We start from the raw sequence: 20,116 nt of genomic DNA, 5'->3' as shown, positions 1-20,116 counted from the left end.
GCATCTACTAAACCTATACCTGTTAAAGAAAGGTTGTAAGAGTTGGTTCTGCTTCACCAAAAAAGTGGGACAAAGCCACAAAATATTTTGAAACAATTCCTATTTATAGCCACATATTCTACAATCTAACTCCTTACACACACAATTGTGGTAGTGATGGTGGTAATAGTGGTAATGGTGGTGGTGGTAATGTTAATGGTGGAATGGTAACACTGGTGATGATATTAGGGTGATGGTGTGGGAGTTGTTTTTTTTTTCTAATATCTTTATTAGTTTGAGAGAAGAAATATAAACAATTAAAATACCATAATAAGCAATACAACCAAAAAGAGAGTTACACAATAAATAAATAGATAAATAAGCATTTATCAGTATAGATATAATCAATGTCATATATCACAGACATATCAATTATTATGGTGGAAAAAGCAATAAAGAAACAATACGAGAGAATCAGTTGTATCACTTGTATAAATCAATCAGCAAGATAAAGAGAGAGAGAGGAAGAAAAAAAGAGAGAAGAAAGTATCGAGGAAGAGAGAGAGTAGTAAAAATAAAGCAAACAAGAGAGAGAGAGAGAGATCGAGACCCCTGCTATAATAAGGGGGGTAAGTTAAGGAGAAGACACAAAGGGATATTGCGCCAACAGGTCTTGTAAGGCTAAGTTCATATATCTATCAAGAGATCTCCAGACCCCACTAGAAACAAAGGGTGTATAGTGTTTCTTCTCCACAGAAGTATGAGCCCCTCCTTCCCCTCGCAGAGACGCTCTCCTTTCTCCTATGGCGGCGCGATGCACATCCGGGCCAATGCGGCCGCCGCTCTGCCTCCATTACTGACCAGGTCCAGCCCAAAGCGAGGGGAGTCCGCGCCCCGGAAAGCGGCGCGCCTCCTGACCGGGCTGGGGCGCCCTCCGCCGGGTCCCTGCACGAGCAGTGGGAGCCGGGACATGTCTTACCAGGGAGTCCGGAGGAACGGGCCCGTGAAGCTGCGCCTGACAGTGCTGTGTGCAAAGAACCTGGTGAAAAAGGATTTCTTCCGGCTTCCTGACCCATTTGCAAAAGTGGTAGTTGATGGATCTGGGCAGTGTCATTCTACAGATACTGTGAAGAATACCCTCGACCCAAAGTGGAACCAGCATTACGATCTATATATTGGGAAGTCTGATTCAATCACAATCAGTGTTTGGAATCATAAGAAAATCCATAAAAAACAGGGTGCCGGATTTCTGGGCTGCGTGCGTCTCCTTTGCAGTGCAATCAATCGCCTCAAAGATACTGGTTATCAGAGGTTGGATCTATGCAAACTTGGGCCAAACGATAATGATACAGTAAGAGGACAAATTGTGGTAAGTCTTCAGTCGAGGGATCGAATTGGCACAGGAGGTCAAGTTGTAGACTGCAGTCGTCTCTTTGATAATGATTTACCAGATGGCTGGGAAGAAAGACCAACTGCTTCTGGAAGAATTCAATATTTAAATCACATTACAAGAACGACTCAGTGGGAGCGACCGACCCGGCCTGCATCTGAATATTCAAGTCCAGTCCGGCCTCTTAGTTGCTTTGTGGATGAGAATACGCCAATACCAATAGCTAATGGTGCAACCTGTGGGCAGGCATCTGATCTGAGATTGGCAGAGAGGAGAGTCCGATCACAGCGGCATCGGAATTACATGAGCAGAACACATTTACATACACCACCTGATTTACCCGAAGGCTATGAACAAAGGACAACGCAGCAGGGACAAGTCTATTTTTTACATACCCAGACCGGTGTAAGCACCTGGCACCATCCAAGAGTACCTAGGGATCTTAGCAACATCAGTTGTGAAGAGCTTGGTCCTCTGCCTCCAGGATGGGAAATCCGTAATACAGCAACAGGGAGAGTTTATTTTGTTGACCATAACAACAGAACAACGCAGTTTACGGATCCACGACTTTCAGCTAACTTGCATTTAGTTTTAAACCGTCAGAACCACCTCAAAGATCAACAGCCGCAGCAGCAGCAACAGTTGTTGTCTCTCTGTCAGCTCCCGGATGAGGTAGAATGTTTGACGGTCCCAAAATATAAGCGTGATCTTGTACAGAAATTGAAGATTTTAAGGCAAGAGTTGTCACAGCAGCAACCCCAAGCAGGTCATTGTCGCATTGAAGTTTCCAGAGAAGAAATCTTTGAGGAATCTTACAGACAAGTCATGAAAATGAGGCCGAAAGACCTTTGGAAACTATTAATGATAAAGTTTTGTGGAGAAGAGGGTTTAGATTATGGTGGTGTAGCACGAGAATGACTTTACCTTCTGTCCCATGAAATGTTGAATCCCTATTACGGACTTTTCCAGTACTCACGAGATGATATTTATACTCTGCAAATTAACCCAGACTCTGCAGTTAACCCGGAACATCTTTCATATTTTCATTTTGTTGGACGGATCATGGGGATGGCAGTGTTTCATGGACATTATATAGATGGCGGCTTTACTCTACCTTTCTACAAACAGTTGCTGGGCAAGCCGATCACCTTGGATGACATGGAATCCGTTGATCCAGATCTTCATAACAGTTTAGTCTGGATACTTGAGAATGATATCACTGGTGTTTTGGATCATACCTTCTGTGTGGAACACAATGCTTATGGAGAACTCATTCAACACGAACTCAAACCCAATGGCAAAAGTATTCCTGTTACAGAAGAGAGCAAAAAGGAATATGTCCGGCTTTATGTTAACTGGAGATTTTTACGGGGAATTGAGGCACAGTTTCTGGCTCTCCAGAAGGGGTTTAATGAAGTAATCCCACAACATCTGCTGAAGACGTTTGACGAGAAGGAATTGGAGCTTATTGTTTGTGGACTCGGCAAGATTGCTGTCAATGACTGGAAATCGAATACGAGGTTAAAACACTGCACGCCTGAAAGCAACATTGTAAAATGGTTCTGGAATGCTGTGGAGTTCTTCGATGAAGAAAGACGAGCACGTTTGTTGCAGTTTGTGACCGGATCATCCAGAGTACCTCTACAGGGCTTCAAAGCATTACAAGGTGCTGCAGGACCAAGGTTATTTACCATACACCAGATTGATGCTAGTACTAATAACTTGCCGAAAGCTCATACATGCTTCAATCGGATCGACATTCCTCCCTATGAAAATTATGAGAAGCTGTACGAGAAGCTGCTAACGGCCATTGAAGAGACTTGTGGGTTTGCTGTGGAGTGACCTCAGGCTTACCCTGGACTTTATTTATATGCTTCTTCGTCAAAAAAATCTCCACACAGACGTGATTCAAGAGTAGCTTGAAATACAGGAAAATGTTCCCTTTGAACCGTAGGACACTGTACAGGGAAAGGACAATTTTGGGGATTATTTTCCAAGGAAAAATGGCTCCCCTGGCCTTTGCCATGCGACTACTCTGAGCTACTATTTAAAACTAATATCTTGAACTTAAGAAATGGTGACTTACCCTAAATTACAACAGCGAAGCAGTATTCTACACTTAAAGACTACTATTTTATTTTTTATTTTTATGAAAGGTTATCTATTCCATTGGTTGCCACATAACCAAGCCTCAACTTCAACCGTCGGTACCAGCCCATTTTCATCTGAGCATATGAAACTGAACAGCACCCTTACTAGCTCTTTTTTTAGAAAATGTTTGAATGACTTCAATTATACATAAAACTGTTAGTCTTTTCATTACCAACATTTGCTTTTTATATTTCAAATTAGGGAAAGGGTTATAAGTGGTATTAAGTTAATTTCAAGCGTAAAGAAAAGGTTTTTTGTATTTTGGTAACAAAGCATGGTTTGCCTAAATCAGATATTTCATTTTGATTATCTTGATTTGTTACAGTACCATGAAAAAAACCACACACGCCCCTTTTTCTACAAAGAATATTTATAAGGATTTTTAAGCCAGCATTTTCATAATTATCATCTGAAAACTATTGCACGTTGCTAAATGCATACTGATGACCAAACATTTAGAATGTGATGTTTGTCAGCAGTCTAATTCTGTGTTCTTAGAAAATGCCATTGCTCTCACTCAGACGTTGAATGTATTAAAACAGTTTTTCAGACAGTACTTAAAATAATGGTAAAAATCTTTTTAATACAGGACATAAGTACTTAGTTTTGCTAGTTTATGTGGGCTGCCATCGAATGATAGTGCAGCTCAGTGAGGCGAAAGACAGTCTGAAATACTTGACAATGGAGATTGTGTTTAATTGTGAGTAGTTGTTTTTTGAAAATGTGTTTTGTGCAGCACTCATTCCGATTTAACAAAAACAATGAATTGCAGACAACGGTTTCTAAAAGTTTATATTTTCAAACCCACAGCAATGTATGCATTTGAACTGGTGTACATATTCAGACAGTTATGTACATTTACTGATGTTTTAATCTAAAAATGTATTGACCCCTCAAAAGCACTAAAATAAAATGTGACAGAGCAATGTACATCTCCCGGGAATCTGATTCGTAAAGGACAAATGTTTCTCCATTGTTTATTGAAGTTATTTCCGGTCTAAATGTTGTTTTGCTTCTGCATGATCTATGCAGTCAAATGCCCCGTGATGCTGTGTTACATGAGAAAATGCATAAATATATTTTTTTATATTGTGACATAGTTTCTATGCTGTCAAATATTCAGAGTCACACATATGGCCTATTTGTCCCTTGATGAAGTGTGTTCCAATTCCTACCAGTGACCTTTGTAGGACATCTAGTCTGGCATCTCCACTTTTAAGCATGAGCTTCCTTCTGAGGAAGTTCTTTAAAAGAGTGTTGTTGTGCAATGATGCATGTTACAAAAGAAAGTAGTACACCAGATATTTTGAGTGCCTTTACCTTTGGGAACATCTAAAATGCCACTTCAGATAAGGTTACAAGTTCCACTTTTTAAACTGAGAAATCCTTTGATATATTTGTTGCTGTGTTTTATGACCTGTTAAATATTCATTTCAAAATCACGGAAATTGTAACCCCAAGATGCTAGCGTAAGAGCACCCTATGCCATGAAATATTTACCTTGCATTTTTTGATCAATGTGAATATTTATTGCATTTTTGCCTCCTTTTTCTGGGTTTCCCTCTTGCCATTCTGTAGTTGCATAGTTTTTGTAAGAAATATTTTGTAATTATGCAGTTCTTTTCTGAATGTTTTAATTATGAAAAAGACTATTTTGCGGGCTTCAAATGTGTGTGTTTTCTAGAGCGTTTAATGTATCCCTCTAAAAAGAGTTTGGTTACGGTGCTGTGTACAGGATGTAAAATATGTTCTCAACTTTTTTTGCATATTGGGTCAGTTGTCATGATCGACAATTGATTTTTACCAAATCAATTGTTCCCTTTTATTGTTAATACAGACATGGTTTTTCTATTGTACTCTCGTCCAGGGCACACAAATTTCCCTCTTTTTTTCCATAACACTATTTAATTGTTGGTTGTCTGGAAGGATCAAAACTGGTTGCATTGATGGAAGTGAAAGCAACAAATATATTTGCAGGCTTTGTTTCATCACCATAAGTGTGCTTCCTCGTACTACTGTCTGATCAAACCTCTGGCTTCTAACATAACCACCTTGCCAACAGATGTCATTCCATTTCCTTTATTCTTTCAATCATTGCTTGGAATGGATCTATTAACTGACTAGAGTTCTTTAATTTTCCCTTAGATGTAATTTGTTTACTTTTCATATTTCTGACCTTCTCCCGTTTACTAATTTGGCAAAACATTTTGTTTTTCATTTTCAGAATATTTGTATTTATTGCAGAGTGTTTCTAGTGTTGATGCCCATTGTAATGTCATCCAGCTGTTAAGAGCTTTAAAAAATAATACATGTATAAAACAAAACTGTATATTGTACCCATGCAAATGTTGAGCAATAAATTGTATGCTGTTTGCACTGTCACAGCATCAATGTTTTAAAGTAAAAAAAAACAACAACAAAAAACAAAAAGAAGTATGAGCCCCTCGGAGAAAAGATACCCAAGCCTATCCATGTATGATAGGATATGGACCCAAAGGATTTCCATTCTGTTAATATATTCTTGACCGCAATTGACAGCAACAAGTCTAGCAATTTCATATCAAGAGGATACAAAGGCAATGGCGATGTTGTAGCCCATGGGCCCAACAAAATTAGAGGTAACAAGAGCTCAAATTGAATATTGAAAATTAGTAGGATATGTTTGTGAACCAGCTCTCAAAAGCACTGGAGTAAAGAGCATTCAAAGAACATATGTTAATATGTACCAGCAGCTAAATTACAACTCCAACAGAGATCATTATCCTTGATTTCGAGTGTTTACAAACGAACCGGGGTCCAATGTAAAAGATTGAGAGAGAAACATTTAGACTGAATAAGTGAAGGAGCAATTTTATTTGGTAGGAAAAAATTCCCAATAAGTTGCCAGATTTCCAGTGAAATATGTTTAAAAAGGTGAAGTTCAAAATGATGTAGCCATTTCTGTTGTGTAACCGTAGTCTGCAAAGGCGGCGTGGTGGATAAAAATGTATATATTTTAGAGGCAACATGACCTGCTTTATACCACATAGACAGAAGGGAAACAGTATGTGAATCCGGGCAAAAGTGGACCTTAGTTAAGGCAACCTTTATTTTCAAAATTAAACATACACTGCTATGATAAAGACACACCATATAGTGCATGCCATCGCCCTTACACATTGAACCAGAATCAACTGTTATTAAGTAGTCATTAGCTGAGTGCAATTTACTTTTCAAAGCAAATTCTAAAAATGGCATAGCCTAATCCATACATTTCACCAGCCACCTAATTAGCTGTGGGCCATCACCTTTAAGGCAAGCAAGTACTGCATCTACTAAACCTATACCTGTTAAAGAAAGGTTGTAAGAGTCGGTTCTGCTTCACCAAAAAAGTGGGACAGAGCCACAAAACATTTTGAAACAATTCCTATTTGTAGCCACATATTCTACAATTCAACTCATTACACACACAATTGTGGTGGTAGTGATGGTGATAATGGTGGTAATGGTAATGGTGGAATGGTAACAATGGTGATGATATAGGGGTAATGGTGTGGGAGTTGTTAGTGAATGGCTGTGAATGGAAGACAGTGGTGACATAGGGAGTAGAGAGCTGTGCTTATTGAGGAGCTGTGGATGGAGATCACTGACAGAATATCAAGGACAAAATATCGTGTGGAGAGGATATTGTGTCAAAAATATTGAGGATCAAAATATCGAGAAGATAAGTGCAAATAGGTCAGAATAGATTGACTATTCTCAACTCCACATCTATGTACCTTGAAGCAACACGCAACACATATCGTCAAGGTACATATAAGTGGAATTAAGATTAGTAAAACTTAGCATATCCAATAAAATTTACCTTCACAATATTCTTCTTCTCAATATTTTTGACACAATATTTGTTCACACAATATTTTGGGCTCGATATTTTGCCCAAACACCGTGGTGGATGGGGTCAGAGAACAAAGAGAAGTGCCCGGTAGCACGATAGCTACATGACTTAAGCAGGAAAAGAGCTGCTAGGTTGGTTGCTATTGTTCGTACACAAGCACCTGTTGGGAGGAAATGCAGAAGCATCAGTAGGAGTAGAGCCACCATGTTGCGCTCTGTACTCCCAGCTGGAGCGCAATACACTGCATACAGTTTCAATTTTCCTGGTAGCTCCAATGGCTGCCAAATTGCGCTCCAGCGCAGCGGGAAGTGCAGGGCACGATGAAAGCGCGTGCATCGTCCCTGAAGCAGAAGAGCCGCAACCACAGGAATAAAAGAAGGACTGGGTTGAACAGAAGATGGGACTTTGGTAGAAGGAACCACCATTTTGTAATTAAGCAATCCTGATGTGTAAATCAAAAGCCTCCTTTGGAAAAAAAAATACAACAAAGTATTGCTTTCTGAATACAATACTTGCATGAGGCAGCAAGCTGAACAAGTGATGATGGGGTGCATATCTTAGATGTAAAATAGTATCTCATTCATTACAATGCAAAAACTAAGAGGCGGAATGATTCACTTAAAAGCCAGTCCCATGAGGTGAGAGAGTAGTAATGAAGTAACACTGTATTTTCTCAAGGAAATCCTGTTCCCAGATGCCAATTACTGTGTAAAAAGATGCAGTTACATTTTTACCTTACATGTCCATAAGATACTGGCAGGATCACTTAGACCTCTGAGTAACATCAAACATTGGATCAAACAGCATTCGAACTTGCTTTTACACTTGCTTCTGTTAGGATTTGAGCACAAATTGTGCTTCCCATAGTTTTTAGGCAGACAGTTACTCCCAGCTTACAGCTGGGGGTATCCTCCTTTGTGAAACCCTGTCCAAGGCATAATAACTTGGGGAAATGGGTGCAAAACTTTTTCAGCAAGCTATTACCCACTGCATACCACTAAGGTCATAATCAAACAAAAAAATCATATCTGGTAAGTGATGCTACATTTCATTATAAAAATGCATGCATTTCAGTAGACGGCGCATTCCATTTCATCACATGCAACAAACACTTTAGTAAACAGTATACATATTTTATTACATACTGCATGCATTTCTCTTCATAATATATATCGAATTGAGGTCTTGAATTATTTTTCTACTACCCCCTAATGTTCTCTTTACTCTGTTTATTCGCTGCTTGCACTGAACACGATTATTAAAAGAGCATACCACAAGTCGAACTGCTAAAACTCGACCAGGAAAAGAATGCACAATTGTGGTACTAAGTTACAAATTATACACAAAGCACACTGCAGACCTTTAAACCTAAGTTAAATAAGGCAGTACTTTTACCAGATCTTGAATACATAAAACGAGTTGTATTTTATATTAGGATAAAAACAACAAGAAGGAAGAAAATCGTTGAAATGTACAAGTGTTGTTGAAGATAAATGATGATTTACGGGATTATTCTGTTATCATGATAATTTCGGGTCAATTTTCCAGACGAAATTGCAATATATTCCTAGATAAAGTGTGCATCATTATGCAGTTGCAAATGTTGTCACAACGCTCCTATTTTATCTCCACCTAAAAGTTAATTTCAAATCGTTAATGTGCAGAAAGCAAGATATACTATTGAGCAAGAAAATAAGAGCTTGGGTGTGCTGATAAGATAACTCGGAGTTTCACGTTCACTGCAGCACTATATAAAATTAGATAATTAAACAAAATGCTATTTATATTAGGTTCACTTTTTCTCTAGCTGGAAATGCCAGGGGAAGAAACGGAAAAGAAAATTAAAAATGTAACATTGGAAAAATCGATAAAGATACTTTAGAAGGCTTTTTGCAATGTTTGCATCTTGTGTGCCTTATTGCATAGTCATAGACCATGGGCATTGTAGGAGTATACACGGGGCTGGTGAGGTGATTAGCTCTAGGTCAAATGCTGTGTGCATCTGGTTCCAGGTCACAGGAGTAGGTAAATGGCCTTGTGTCCAGAGTCAACTGTAGATGACCTGATCTGCCAACTTTAGAACAAAATTGGCTGTGTGACGAGGGGGCGTGGCCTTAGAGAGGCGGGCCTTTATGCTGCCAACTTCATGAGAGTGCTAACATGGGCTTCGATTGGAATTCATAGGGCATATTATCAAGGCCATTATCGCCGCTTTAGAGGCAGTTTCCTGCCGATAAAAGCGGCAATAATGTATCGCCTGTCCTTGATAATATGCCCCTATTACCCTCCAGTGTGCATGCCCGAAGGCCATGTGCAGTATGTCACTCAAAAAACTGAAATTCATTGACAAAACTTTGTTAAAGGTAAGTTATGGTTCCCTTTTTTGAAGAAGCAAAAAATTGTTTACAAACACCTTAGAAATGCAGAGTAAACTAAAAACACAATTACAGTGAACTTAATGGTTATGATTTTCACTCTAAAAACATGAATTATTGTCACATATGGCAAGCTGCGCAGCCAAAAGTTACTGTTTTCAACAAACTTTTGACGTTTAAAAAAAAAACACCTTTTCATCCAAACTACAACAATTTAAACATGTAATATAAAATGCATAGCGAGTAATGCGTTACATTAATTGATAACTTGCCATTTGGCCTTGTGATGTATTATTTCACCAAAACCCAGAATGGTTACAAAGGGTCGTACTACACAGTTACCCCTTTACGTAGCCTCTCTCCACACTAATAGTAAATTAAAGTGTATTCATTAAGCAACATAATAATTTCATTAGCCTAATTAAATTATTAAGGTTGATATCTACGAATACGTATGTATTCCATGCTGGTTCACCCATCATGAAAAGGCAGGCGGGATGGACACTGGGGCCCCGTAGCGGGCCCCCCTTCAGCCCTGGCCCTCTCCTTTGATTGGAGGGGGGACCTATGGTGCCCCCCTACATATCCCTGTACAAAAGTGACAGGCACCGCTGGTCATGTAGTACAGGGGTATGTAAAACACCCCTTTTTAGTATTGCGGCGGGTGCTGCAGCCAGCAGCACCCACCGCTACATATGTTCCATGGGCCTCATTTATGAAAAGTGACGCATCGCTGCGTGAAAACAGCGATGCATCACTTTTCACTGCGCTCTCCCTGCGACATGATTGATGTGTCATACTTATAATATGACGCATCATGTCGCAAGGAGTTACAGATACGTCAGTATTTCTGACGTATCTGTAGGCGCAAAAGTGACGCATTGCTGGAGTGTGTCACAAAAGTGACGCAACTCCAGCAATGCTTCCTTTCACATGGGGAAAGCCCCATGTGAAAGGGCTTGCGCCAGTCTTACGCCTGCAGTGAGGCAGGCGCAAGATTTTGACGCAACAGCATCCTAAAAGTGACGCAGTGAAATCTCATAGATTTCACTGCGTCACTATTACGAGGCTTCTTGCGGGTGAACGCCCCCTCTGCATACATTATACCTGACGCAGGTATAATGTAGCGCAGGGGTTTACAAAGTGATGCATCTGCTTAGATGCGTCACTTTGTAAATAGTGCGCACCAGGAGGCATGTTTTACGCCGCCGATGCGTCACAAAAAGTAACGCATCGGAAGCGCAAAACTCACGCAAGGCCTCATAAATCAGGCCCCTTGTCTTTGAAGGAAGCTTGCACTAGCCCTGCAGTGACACACCTGTTCCATGTCTTTGAAGGAAGCTTGCACTAGCCCTGCAGTGACACACCTGTTCCATGTCTTTGAAGGAAGCTTGCACTAGCCCTGCAGTGACACACCTGTTCCATGTCTTTGAAGAAAGCTTGCACTAGCCCTGCAGTGACACACCTGTTCCATGTCTTTGAAGGAAGCTTGCACTAGCCCTGCAGTGACACACCTGTTACATGTCTTTGAAGGAAGCTTGCACGGGCCCTGCGATGACACACCTGTTCCATGTCTTTGAATGAAGCTTGCACTGGCCCTGCAGTGACCCACCTGTTCCATGTCTTTGAAAGAAGCTTGTACTAGCCCTGCAGTGACACACCTGTTCCATGTCTTTGAAGGAAGCTTGCACTAGCGCTGCAGTGACACACCTGTTCCATGTCTTTGAAGGAAGCTTGCACTAGCCCTGCAGTGACACACCTGTTCCATGTCTTTGAAGGAAGCTTGCACTAGCCCTGCAGTGACACACCTGTTCCATGTCTTTGAAGGAAGCTTGCACTAGCCCTGCAGTGACACACCTGTTCCATGTCTTTGAAGGAAGCTTGCACTAGCCCTGCAGTGACACACCTGTTCCATGTCTTTGAAGGAAGCTTGCACTAGCCCTGCAGTAACACACCTGTTCCATGTCTTTGAAGGAAGCTTGCACTAGTCCTGCAGTGACACACCTGTTCCATGTCTTTGAAGAAAGCCTGCACTAGCCCTGCAGTGACACACCTGTTCCATGTCTTTGAAAGAAGCTTGCACTAGCCCTGCAGTGACACACCTGTTCCATGTCTTTGAAGGAAGCTTGCACTAGCCCTGCAGTGACACACCTGTTCCATGTCTTTGAAGGAAGCTTGCACTAGTCCTGCAGTGACACACCTGTTCCATGTCTTTGAAGAAAGCCTGCACTAGCCCTGCAGTGACACACCTGTTCCATGTCTTTGAAAGAAGCTTGCACTAGCCCTGCAGTGACACACCTGTTCCATGTCTTTGAAGGAAGCTTGCACTAGCCCTGCAGTGACACACCTGTTCCATGTCTTTGAAGGAAGCTTGTACTAGCCCTGCAGTGACACACCTGTTCCTTGTCTTTGAAGGAAGCTTGCACTAGCCCTGCAGTGACACACCTGTTCCATGTCTTTGAAGGAAGCTTGCACTAGCCCTGCAGTAACACACCTGTTCCATGTCTTTGAAGGAAGCTTGCACTAGCCCTGCAGTGACACACCTGTTCCATGTCTTTGAAGAAAGCCTGCACTAGCCCTGCAGTGACACACCTGTTCCATGTCTTTGAAGGAAGCTTGCACTAGCCCTGCAGTGACACACCTGTTCCATGTCTTTGAAGGAAGCTTGCACTAGCCCTGCAGTAACACACCTGTTCCATGTCTTTGAAGGAAGCTTGCACTAGTCCTGCAGTGACACACCTGTTCCATGTCTTTGAAGAAAGCCTGCACTAGCCCTGCAGTGACACACCTGTTCCTTGTCTTTGAATGAAGCTTGCACTAGCCCTGCAGTGACACACCTGTTCCATGTCTTTGAAGGAAGCTTGCACTAGCCCTGCAGTAACACACCTGTTCCATGTCTTTGAAGGAAGCTTGCACTAGTCCTGCAGTGACACACCTGTTCCATGTCTTTGAAGAAAGCCTGCACTAGCCCTGCAGTGACACACCTGTTCCATGTCTTTGAAAGAAGCTTGCACTAGCCCTGCAGTGACACACCTGTTCCATGTCTTTGAAGGAAGCTTGCACTAGCCCTGCAGTGACACACCTGTTCCATGTCTTTGAAGGAAGCTTGTACTAGCCCTGCAGTGACACACCTGTTCCTTGTCTTTGAATGAAGCTTGCACTAGCCCTGCAGTGACACACCTGTTCCATGTCTTTGAAGGAAGCTTGCACTAGCCCTGCAGTAACACACCTGTTCCATGTCTTTGAAGGAAGCTTGCACTAGTCCTGCAGTGACACACCTGTTCCATGTCTTTGAAGAAAGCCTGCACTAGCCCTGCAGTGACACACCTGTTCCATGTCTTTGAAAGAAGCTTGTACTAGCCCTGCAGTGACACACCTGTTCCATGTCTTTGAAGGAAGCTTGCACTAGCCCTGCAGTGACACACCTGTTCCATGTCTTTGAAGGAAGCTTGCACTAGCCCTGCAGTGACACACCTGTTCCATGCCTTTGAAGGAAGCTTGCACTAGCCCTGCAGTGACACACCTGTTCCATGTCTTTGAAGAAAGCTAGCACTAGCCCTGCAGTGACACACCTGTTCCATGTCTTTGAAGGAAGCTTGCACTAGCCCTGCAGTGACACACCTGTTCCATGTCTTTGAAGAAAGCTTGCACTAGCCCTGCAGTGACACACCTGTTCCATGTCTTTGAAGGAAGCTTGCACTATCCCTGCAGTGACACACCTGTTCCATGTCTTTGAAGGAAGCGTGCACTAGCCCTGCAGTGACACACCTGTTCCATGTCTTTGAAGGAAGCTTGCACTGGCCCTGCAGTGACACACCTGTTCCATGTCTTTGAATGAAGCTTGCACTAGCCCTGCAGTGACACACCTGTTCCATGTCTTTGAAGGAAGCTTGCACTAGCCCTGCAGTGACACACCTGTTCCATGTCTTTGAAGGAAGCTTGCACTAGCGCTGCAGTAACACACCTGTTCCCTGTCTTTGAAGGAAGCTTGCACTAGCCCTGCAGTGACACACCTGTTCCATGTCTTTGAAGAAAGCTTGCACTAGCCCTGCAGTGACACACCTGTTCCATGTCTTTGAAGGAAGCTTGCACTAGCGCTGCAGTGACACACCTGTTCCATGTCTTTGAAGGAAGCTTGCACTGGCCCTGCAGTGACACACCTGTTCCATGTCTTTGAAATAAGCTTGTACTAGCCCTGCAGTGACACACCTGTTCCATGTCTTTGAAGGAAGCTTGCACTAGCCCTGCAGTGACACACCTGTTCCATGTCTTTGAAGGAAGCTTGTACTAGCCCTGCAGTGACACACCTGTTCCATGTCTTTGAAGGAAGCTTGCACTAGCGCTGCAGTGACACCCCTGTTCCATGTCTTTGAAGGAAGCTTGCACTAGCACTGCAGTGACACACCTGTTCCATGTGTTTGAAGGAAGCTTGCACTAGCCCTGCAGTGACACACCTGTTCCATGTCTTTGAAGGAAGCTTGCACTAGCCCTGCAGTGACACACCTGTTCCATGTCTTTGAAGGAAGCTTGCACTAGCCCTGCAGTGACACACCTGTTCCATGTCTTTGAATGAAGCTTGCACTAGCCCTGCAGTGACACACCTATTCAATGTCTTTGAAGGAAGCTTGCACTAGCCCTGCAGTGACACACCTGTTCCATGTCTTTGAAGAAAGCTTGCACTAGCCCTGCAGTGACACACCTGTTCCATGTCTTTGAAGGAAGCTTGCACTAGCGCTGCAGTGACACACCTGTTCCATGTCTTTGAAGGAAGCTTGCACTAGCGCTGCAGTGACACCCCTGTTCCATGTCTTTGAAGGAAGCTTGCACTAGCACTGCAGTGACACACCTGTTCCATGTCTTTGAATGAAGCTTGCACTAGCCCTGCAGTGACACACCTGTTCCATGTCTTTGAAGGAAGCTTGCACTAGCCCTGCAGTGACACACCTGTTCCATGTCTTTGAAGGAAGCTTGCACTAGCCCTGCAGTGACACACCTGTTACATGTCTTTGAAGGAAGCTTGCACGGGCCCTGCGATGACACACCTGTTCCATGTCTTTGAATGAAGCTTGCACTGGCCCTGCAGTGACCCACCTGTTCCATGTCTTTGAAAGAAGCTTGTACTAGCCCTGCAGTGACACACCTGTTCCATGTCTTTGAAGGAAGCTTGCACTAGCGCTGCAGTGACACACCTGTTCCATGTCTTTGAAGGAAGCTTGCACTAGCCCTGCAGTGACACACCTGTTCCATGTCTTTGAAGAAAGCTTGCACTAGCCCTGCAGTGACACACCTGTTCCATGTCTTTGAAGGAAGCTTGCACTGGCCCTGCAGTGACACACCTGTTCCATGTCTTTGAATGAAGCTTGCACTGGCCCTGCAGTGACACACCTGTTCCATGTCTTTGAAATAAGCTTGCACTAGCCCTGCAGTGACACACCTGTTCCATGTCTTTGAAGGAAGCTTGCACTAGCCCTGCAGTGACACAACTGTTCCATGTCTTTGAAAGAAGCTTGTACTAGCCCTGCAGTGACACACCTGTTCCATGTCTTTGAAGGAAGCTTGCACTAGCCCTGCAGTGACACACCTGTTCCATGTCTTTGAAGGAAGCTTGTACTAGCCCTGCAGTGACACACCTGTTCCATGTCTTTGAAGGAAGCTTGCACTAGCCCTGCAGTGACACACCTGTTCCATGTCTTTGAAGGAAGCTTGCACTAGCCCTGCAGTGACACACCTGTTCCATGTCTTTTAAGAAAGCTTGCACTAGCCCTGCAGTGACACACCTGTTCCATGTCTTTGAAGGAAGCTTGCACTAGCCCTGCAGTGACACACCTGTTCCATGTCTTTGAAGGAAGCTTGCACTAGCCCTGCAGTGACACACCTGTTCCATGTCTTTGAAGGAAGCTTGCACTAGCCCTGCAGTGACACACCTGTTCCATGTCTTTTAAGAAAGCTTGCACTAGCCCTGCAGTGACACACCTGTTCCATGTCTTTGAAGGAAGCTTGCACTAGCCCTGCAGTGACACACCTGTTCCATGTCTTTTAAGAAAGCTTGCACTAGCCCTGCAGTGACACACCTGTTCCATGTCTTTGAAGGAAGCTTGCACTAGCCCTGCAGTGACACATCTGTTCCATGTCTTTGAAGGAAGCTTGCACTAGCCCTGCAGTGACACACCCGTTCCATGTCTTTTTATGAAGCCGACACTGGCCCTGCAGTATCACATTTGTTCCATGTATTTGATGGAAGCTTGCACTGACCGGCCCTGCAATAGCATACTTATTCCACATTTTTGAAGGTAGCTTGCATTGATACCACACTAGTTCCATTTTGCATTACTCTTCTGATTTAAAACACCAAAATGACGCAACTATGCCAGTGTCAGTAATTAAAAGTAATTTGGGGCAGAACATCCTGCCACAGAAGCACAGGAACAATGAATTAAGAGAGAGAGCGGCTGGTGCTTTACCCTTTAGCATTTAGGGCTATTTTCTCAGCTCAAAATGTATCCTTGGTCCTATTTTCTACCTGAGGGTGCATTTTGCATTCAGAAAATAGCACTAAATGCTGGAGTATGCTTCTCACGTAATTATGCATACTTACAAGATAATTATGAAGAATTACTCGAGAATTATGCAAGTTACGCACATCCCTAGGTTTATATCTTTGAAAGACACACCTCACGAGGAGCCTGAGTATAATCAAGCATAAATAAATGTTCCACTAATCCACAGAGCGATCATACATTTTGAAGTTCTGTATATTCTGATGAAGGTTATTTTGCTGTTGAAGAAAACAACTTCAAATCTATTCTTGAACCAGAAACAGAAAGTAGTTATCTGAAAAAGGAGTGAAATAGTTCCTAACCCTTACAACTGTATTTTCATAGATAATATTTATGTTCCCTTTTTAAGGAATCTCAGGGCTCCACCAAAAAATCGAAATATATATTCTGAATGTATATTTGTATTAGAAAGTATTAAACATTGTCACTTGTTGATAAGATACAAAATACATTGTTCTTGCCTTTAGATACCATCTATGACATAGTAGAAGCCAGTGTCCAACTTGGTGACAAGTCTGAATGGAAACATCTGTGTCTCTGTTTTCTCTCTTATCCCATTCCATTTTCTTCAGTGATTCCTTTTGGTATTAGTGAACTTTGCAAGTACTATAAAAAATAAATCAATAAATAAATACTGGTAACCAAACACTACTCTCATGTGTTGTCGGTTGTGAATATGGAGAGGAGTGGAAACATTTATAGCTCCTGTTGGATCTGGACTACAAGGTTAATGCTTTCTAAGAATATTCTGATACCGGATACATTGATGGAGAAGGTAGTTTTTTGCTTCCAGTCCCCTAGTCTCCTGATTACAGTTGTGACAAGAGCTACGAGGGATACTGAATTTGTCGGTCGGATAGGCCAGGGTGCCAGTTCTAATTGCTTTGTTGTGGATGCATAACATTTTGAAAATCGTGCAAGCTGGCAGGTTTAGACAGACAGGTTTCATCAGGGTGCTCATATTTCTATAGGGCTGTGGTGAGGCATGATGGATGCCCTTAAGTGTGGCCAGTGTGGTATCTAGAAGGCTGTATATCATGGCATTGCCACCATCCAGATGCAAGAGTACAAGGGCTTGAAGGTCGCTCTGAAGTATCTGCATATCATCCCCGAACACAGTTGCTTTTGTAAAAAGCTGAAGACATGGCTCTTTGGAAATTAAAACATCAATAGTCCTCTTGTCAGAGCCGTCTGCAAGTGCCATGAGACTCTTTGGATGTGATATGTTCGCCATACAAATGTTCTTGACTTTACTTGACTTGATGTCTCAGGTTTCACTTTCAATAGCAGAGAGAGCTGGTGCCCGGCCGTCCTAATTTTCTCAATGATGTGTTCCTTCAGAGTGAAAGCCATGCCCAGATTGAATCCAAGCAACTTAGCATGGGTCAAACTTTGCGGTTCAAATCCATAAAGGTTCATTTCATTGAGCCATGTTTGGACTAGGTATTTCGTCTTGTTTTTGACGAACAGCAGGAGTTCTGCTTTGGCGGAGTTACGCTTCAGGTAGTGTATGAACATCTGGATCTTGATGAAGAGCAAGCAGTGGTTTTTTTTTTAGGTTATCTGTGAGTAGAGACCAAAGGGGCTCAGTAAGAGATTGAAGATGACAAAGTGCAAGATAGAACCCTGAATTGGTTACCCGGATCTGTTGCAACCCAGAAGAGCCTATGTGAACGTACTGGTGTTGGTTGGATAGGTAGCAGGGGAACCAGTGAGTGATGTTTTTTCTAATTCCCTTTTGGGACATAAGGGTGTGGATGGGCGACAGTGATGAAAGCAGCTAAGAGGTCCAGTAATATAAGGAGGTAGGGTGATTACAATATAGCCTTATAGCCCGCATTAGAGGGCTATACCGGCTATTAAAGGCCCTCTCCAGCGTTAAAGGCCCTGAGCCGAAGGCGAGGGCCTTTAATAAGACAGAGGGACTTTAATAGTGGTATAGCCCATCTACGAAGGGCTATAAGGCTATTAGAACATTCTGCCACTAGAAGGCAGAATGTTCTAACAAAAAAAACAAAGCCTTTTGGAAGCGTTAGGGGATTGGAATCCCCTCAGGATCCTTGAAGCCTTTGTTCACAGCCAGAGCTGTGAACAAAGAAGCATTGGAATGTTGGAGCTCCAGGTTTATACCAGCCATTATAAGCCCGGAGCACTCCATTGTTTTCAATGGAGCTCCCAACATTCCAATGTTCTAATTACTATTCATGGCATCTGCTGTAGGATGTGCCAAGGGCTGGACATTCTGCAGCAAGAAATCGTGTCTGCAACCACTTCTGCATCATCATAAGGCTAGCATTAGGAAATATGGCGAGGGGAGCTCCAGGCCAGGAATGCAAGAGATTTGGACTTCACCCCAGGTGGAAGCGGTTGAAAGGGGGCGGAGGACGGTTTGTGGGTATCTCTTATGGGGTGGAGGAATGTTTGCAACTGGAACCAGTCCACCCTGAGGGCCATAATTGGCCCTGAGCAGAATATAGAACAGTTTGCTGCTACAATGAAGAGCCTGTAAAGCTTCCCTTCAAAAAACTATTTCAATCTTTCCACTTCCTGAAGCTTGCAAAGTTTAACAAGCATTGAAAATGCAATAGGTCTCGCCTTAGATTAAGTTAAAGCCATTTACTTTGCTAATGGTATTGAATTGTAGCTTTGCATTATTTAGTGTACATTTGTGATGTGTGCATATATGTGCACATATTTGCTCTTCCCTCGCCCCTTTTGTGTGTCTTTTGCTATTGTAATCTCACTACGAAATTAACACACATGCTATTCTTCTATTCATTCACCTCCCAAATCTGAAACACTGCTCTTTTCCTAATAACGCTATGCTTTAAACTACAACACAGCAATTTTAACTACATACAACTACATCATATCCAAAATATACACTAAATAATGCAAAACGAGAATACAATACCATTAGCAAAGCAAATGGCTTTAAACTTAATAAAAAGCGACACCTATTGCATTTTCAATGCGTGTTTATTAAGGCAGCTGCCCCCAGTCAGTTCTCTGCTGCTCCACATTTACTGCCCAACTAGAATGTTAAGATCCGCTGATCTCAACCTAGCTGCTATTCTACACTTCAAGCTGGCTAGACAGGGAGGTAGGTAATGCCGCGTCTTGGCTCCCAGACTCTGGAATAAAGTTCCCATTTACCTAAGCAACGTCCCTAACCATCTCAGTTTCAGAAAACAGTTAAAGACTTGGCTGTTCTAGGCGGGAGTACCTGTTTTAGTGACTGAGGCTTCTGACGCGATGGGAAGCACTTGCCTGGGCAGCCATTAGCAGTGTAAATTATTATAGCATAACATAATTGTCTGTCTGTAACTGTGCTGGCAAGCCACACCATAAAAACACCCCAATGTCATGGCAGAAATTCAATAAAATATGTTATGAAAAAAAAAAACCAATACAAATACCCGTTCAAGTCTGTTTTTGCATTTGATTGCTACTTTTGCTGGAAACAATTAGGAGTAAAGTCGGCAAACGTTTTTGGGACATTTTTGGGCACAGCTCTACTCTTCATGATTGCATGTCAGCATGTTACTGAGGGGAATATTGTCTGACATTATATCCTAAATAGGGTTTACAGAGATATTGTCCCAACGGGTGTAGATTTTTTATGAACTCAAATGGGGTGAGATTTTGGTAAATTATATTTGGAACCCAATATTAATGACAAATAATATTCTGACACTATTGTTGGACCACACCCCCTTCACACAGATTTGCATGCTGTATCCCGTAGGTGGATCTTGCAGCAATGGCCTTCACAGAAATTGTGAGA

The 20,116-nt window shown here is 42.5% G+C and overlaps 1 pseudogene; it reads left to right on the top strand.

Annotated features, from left to right (window-relative positions):
* The first annotated feature begins 783 nt into the window (after positions 1 to 783).
* Positions 784 to 3,343, top strand: LOC144821540 (E3 ubiquitin-protein ligase SMURF2 pseudogene; annotated as a pseudogene).
* Positions 3,344 to 20,116: the final 16,773 nt, after the last annotated feature.

Source organism: Lissotriton helveticus, chromosome 2_2, assembly GCF_964261635.1.
Source record: "Lissotriton helveticus chromosome 2_2, aLisHel1.1, whole genome shotgun sequence".
Classification (NCBI taxonomy): Eukaryota; Metazoa; Chordata; class Amphibia; order Caudata; family Salamandridae; genus Lissotriton; species Lissotriton helveticus.
The sequence above is the reverse complement of the archived record's forward strand: the minus strand, read 5'-3'. Positions and strand labels throughout refer to the sequence as shown.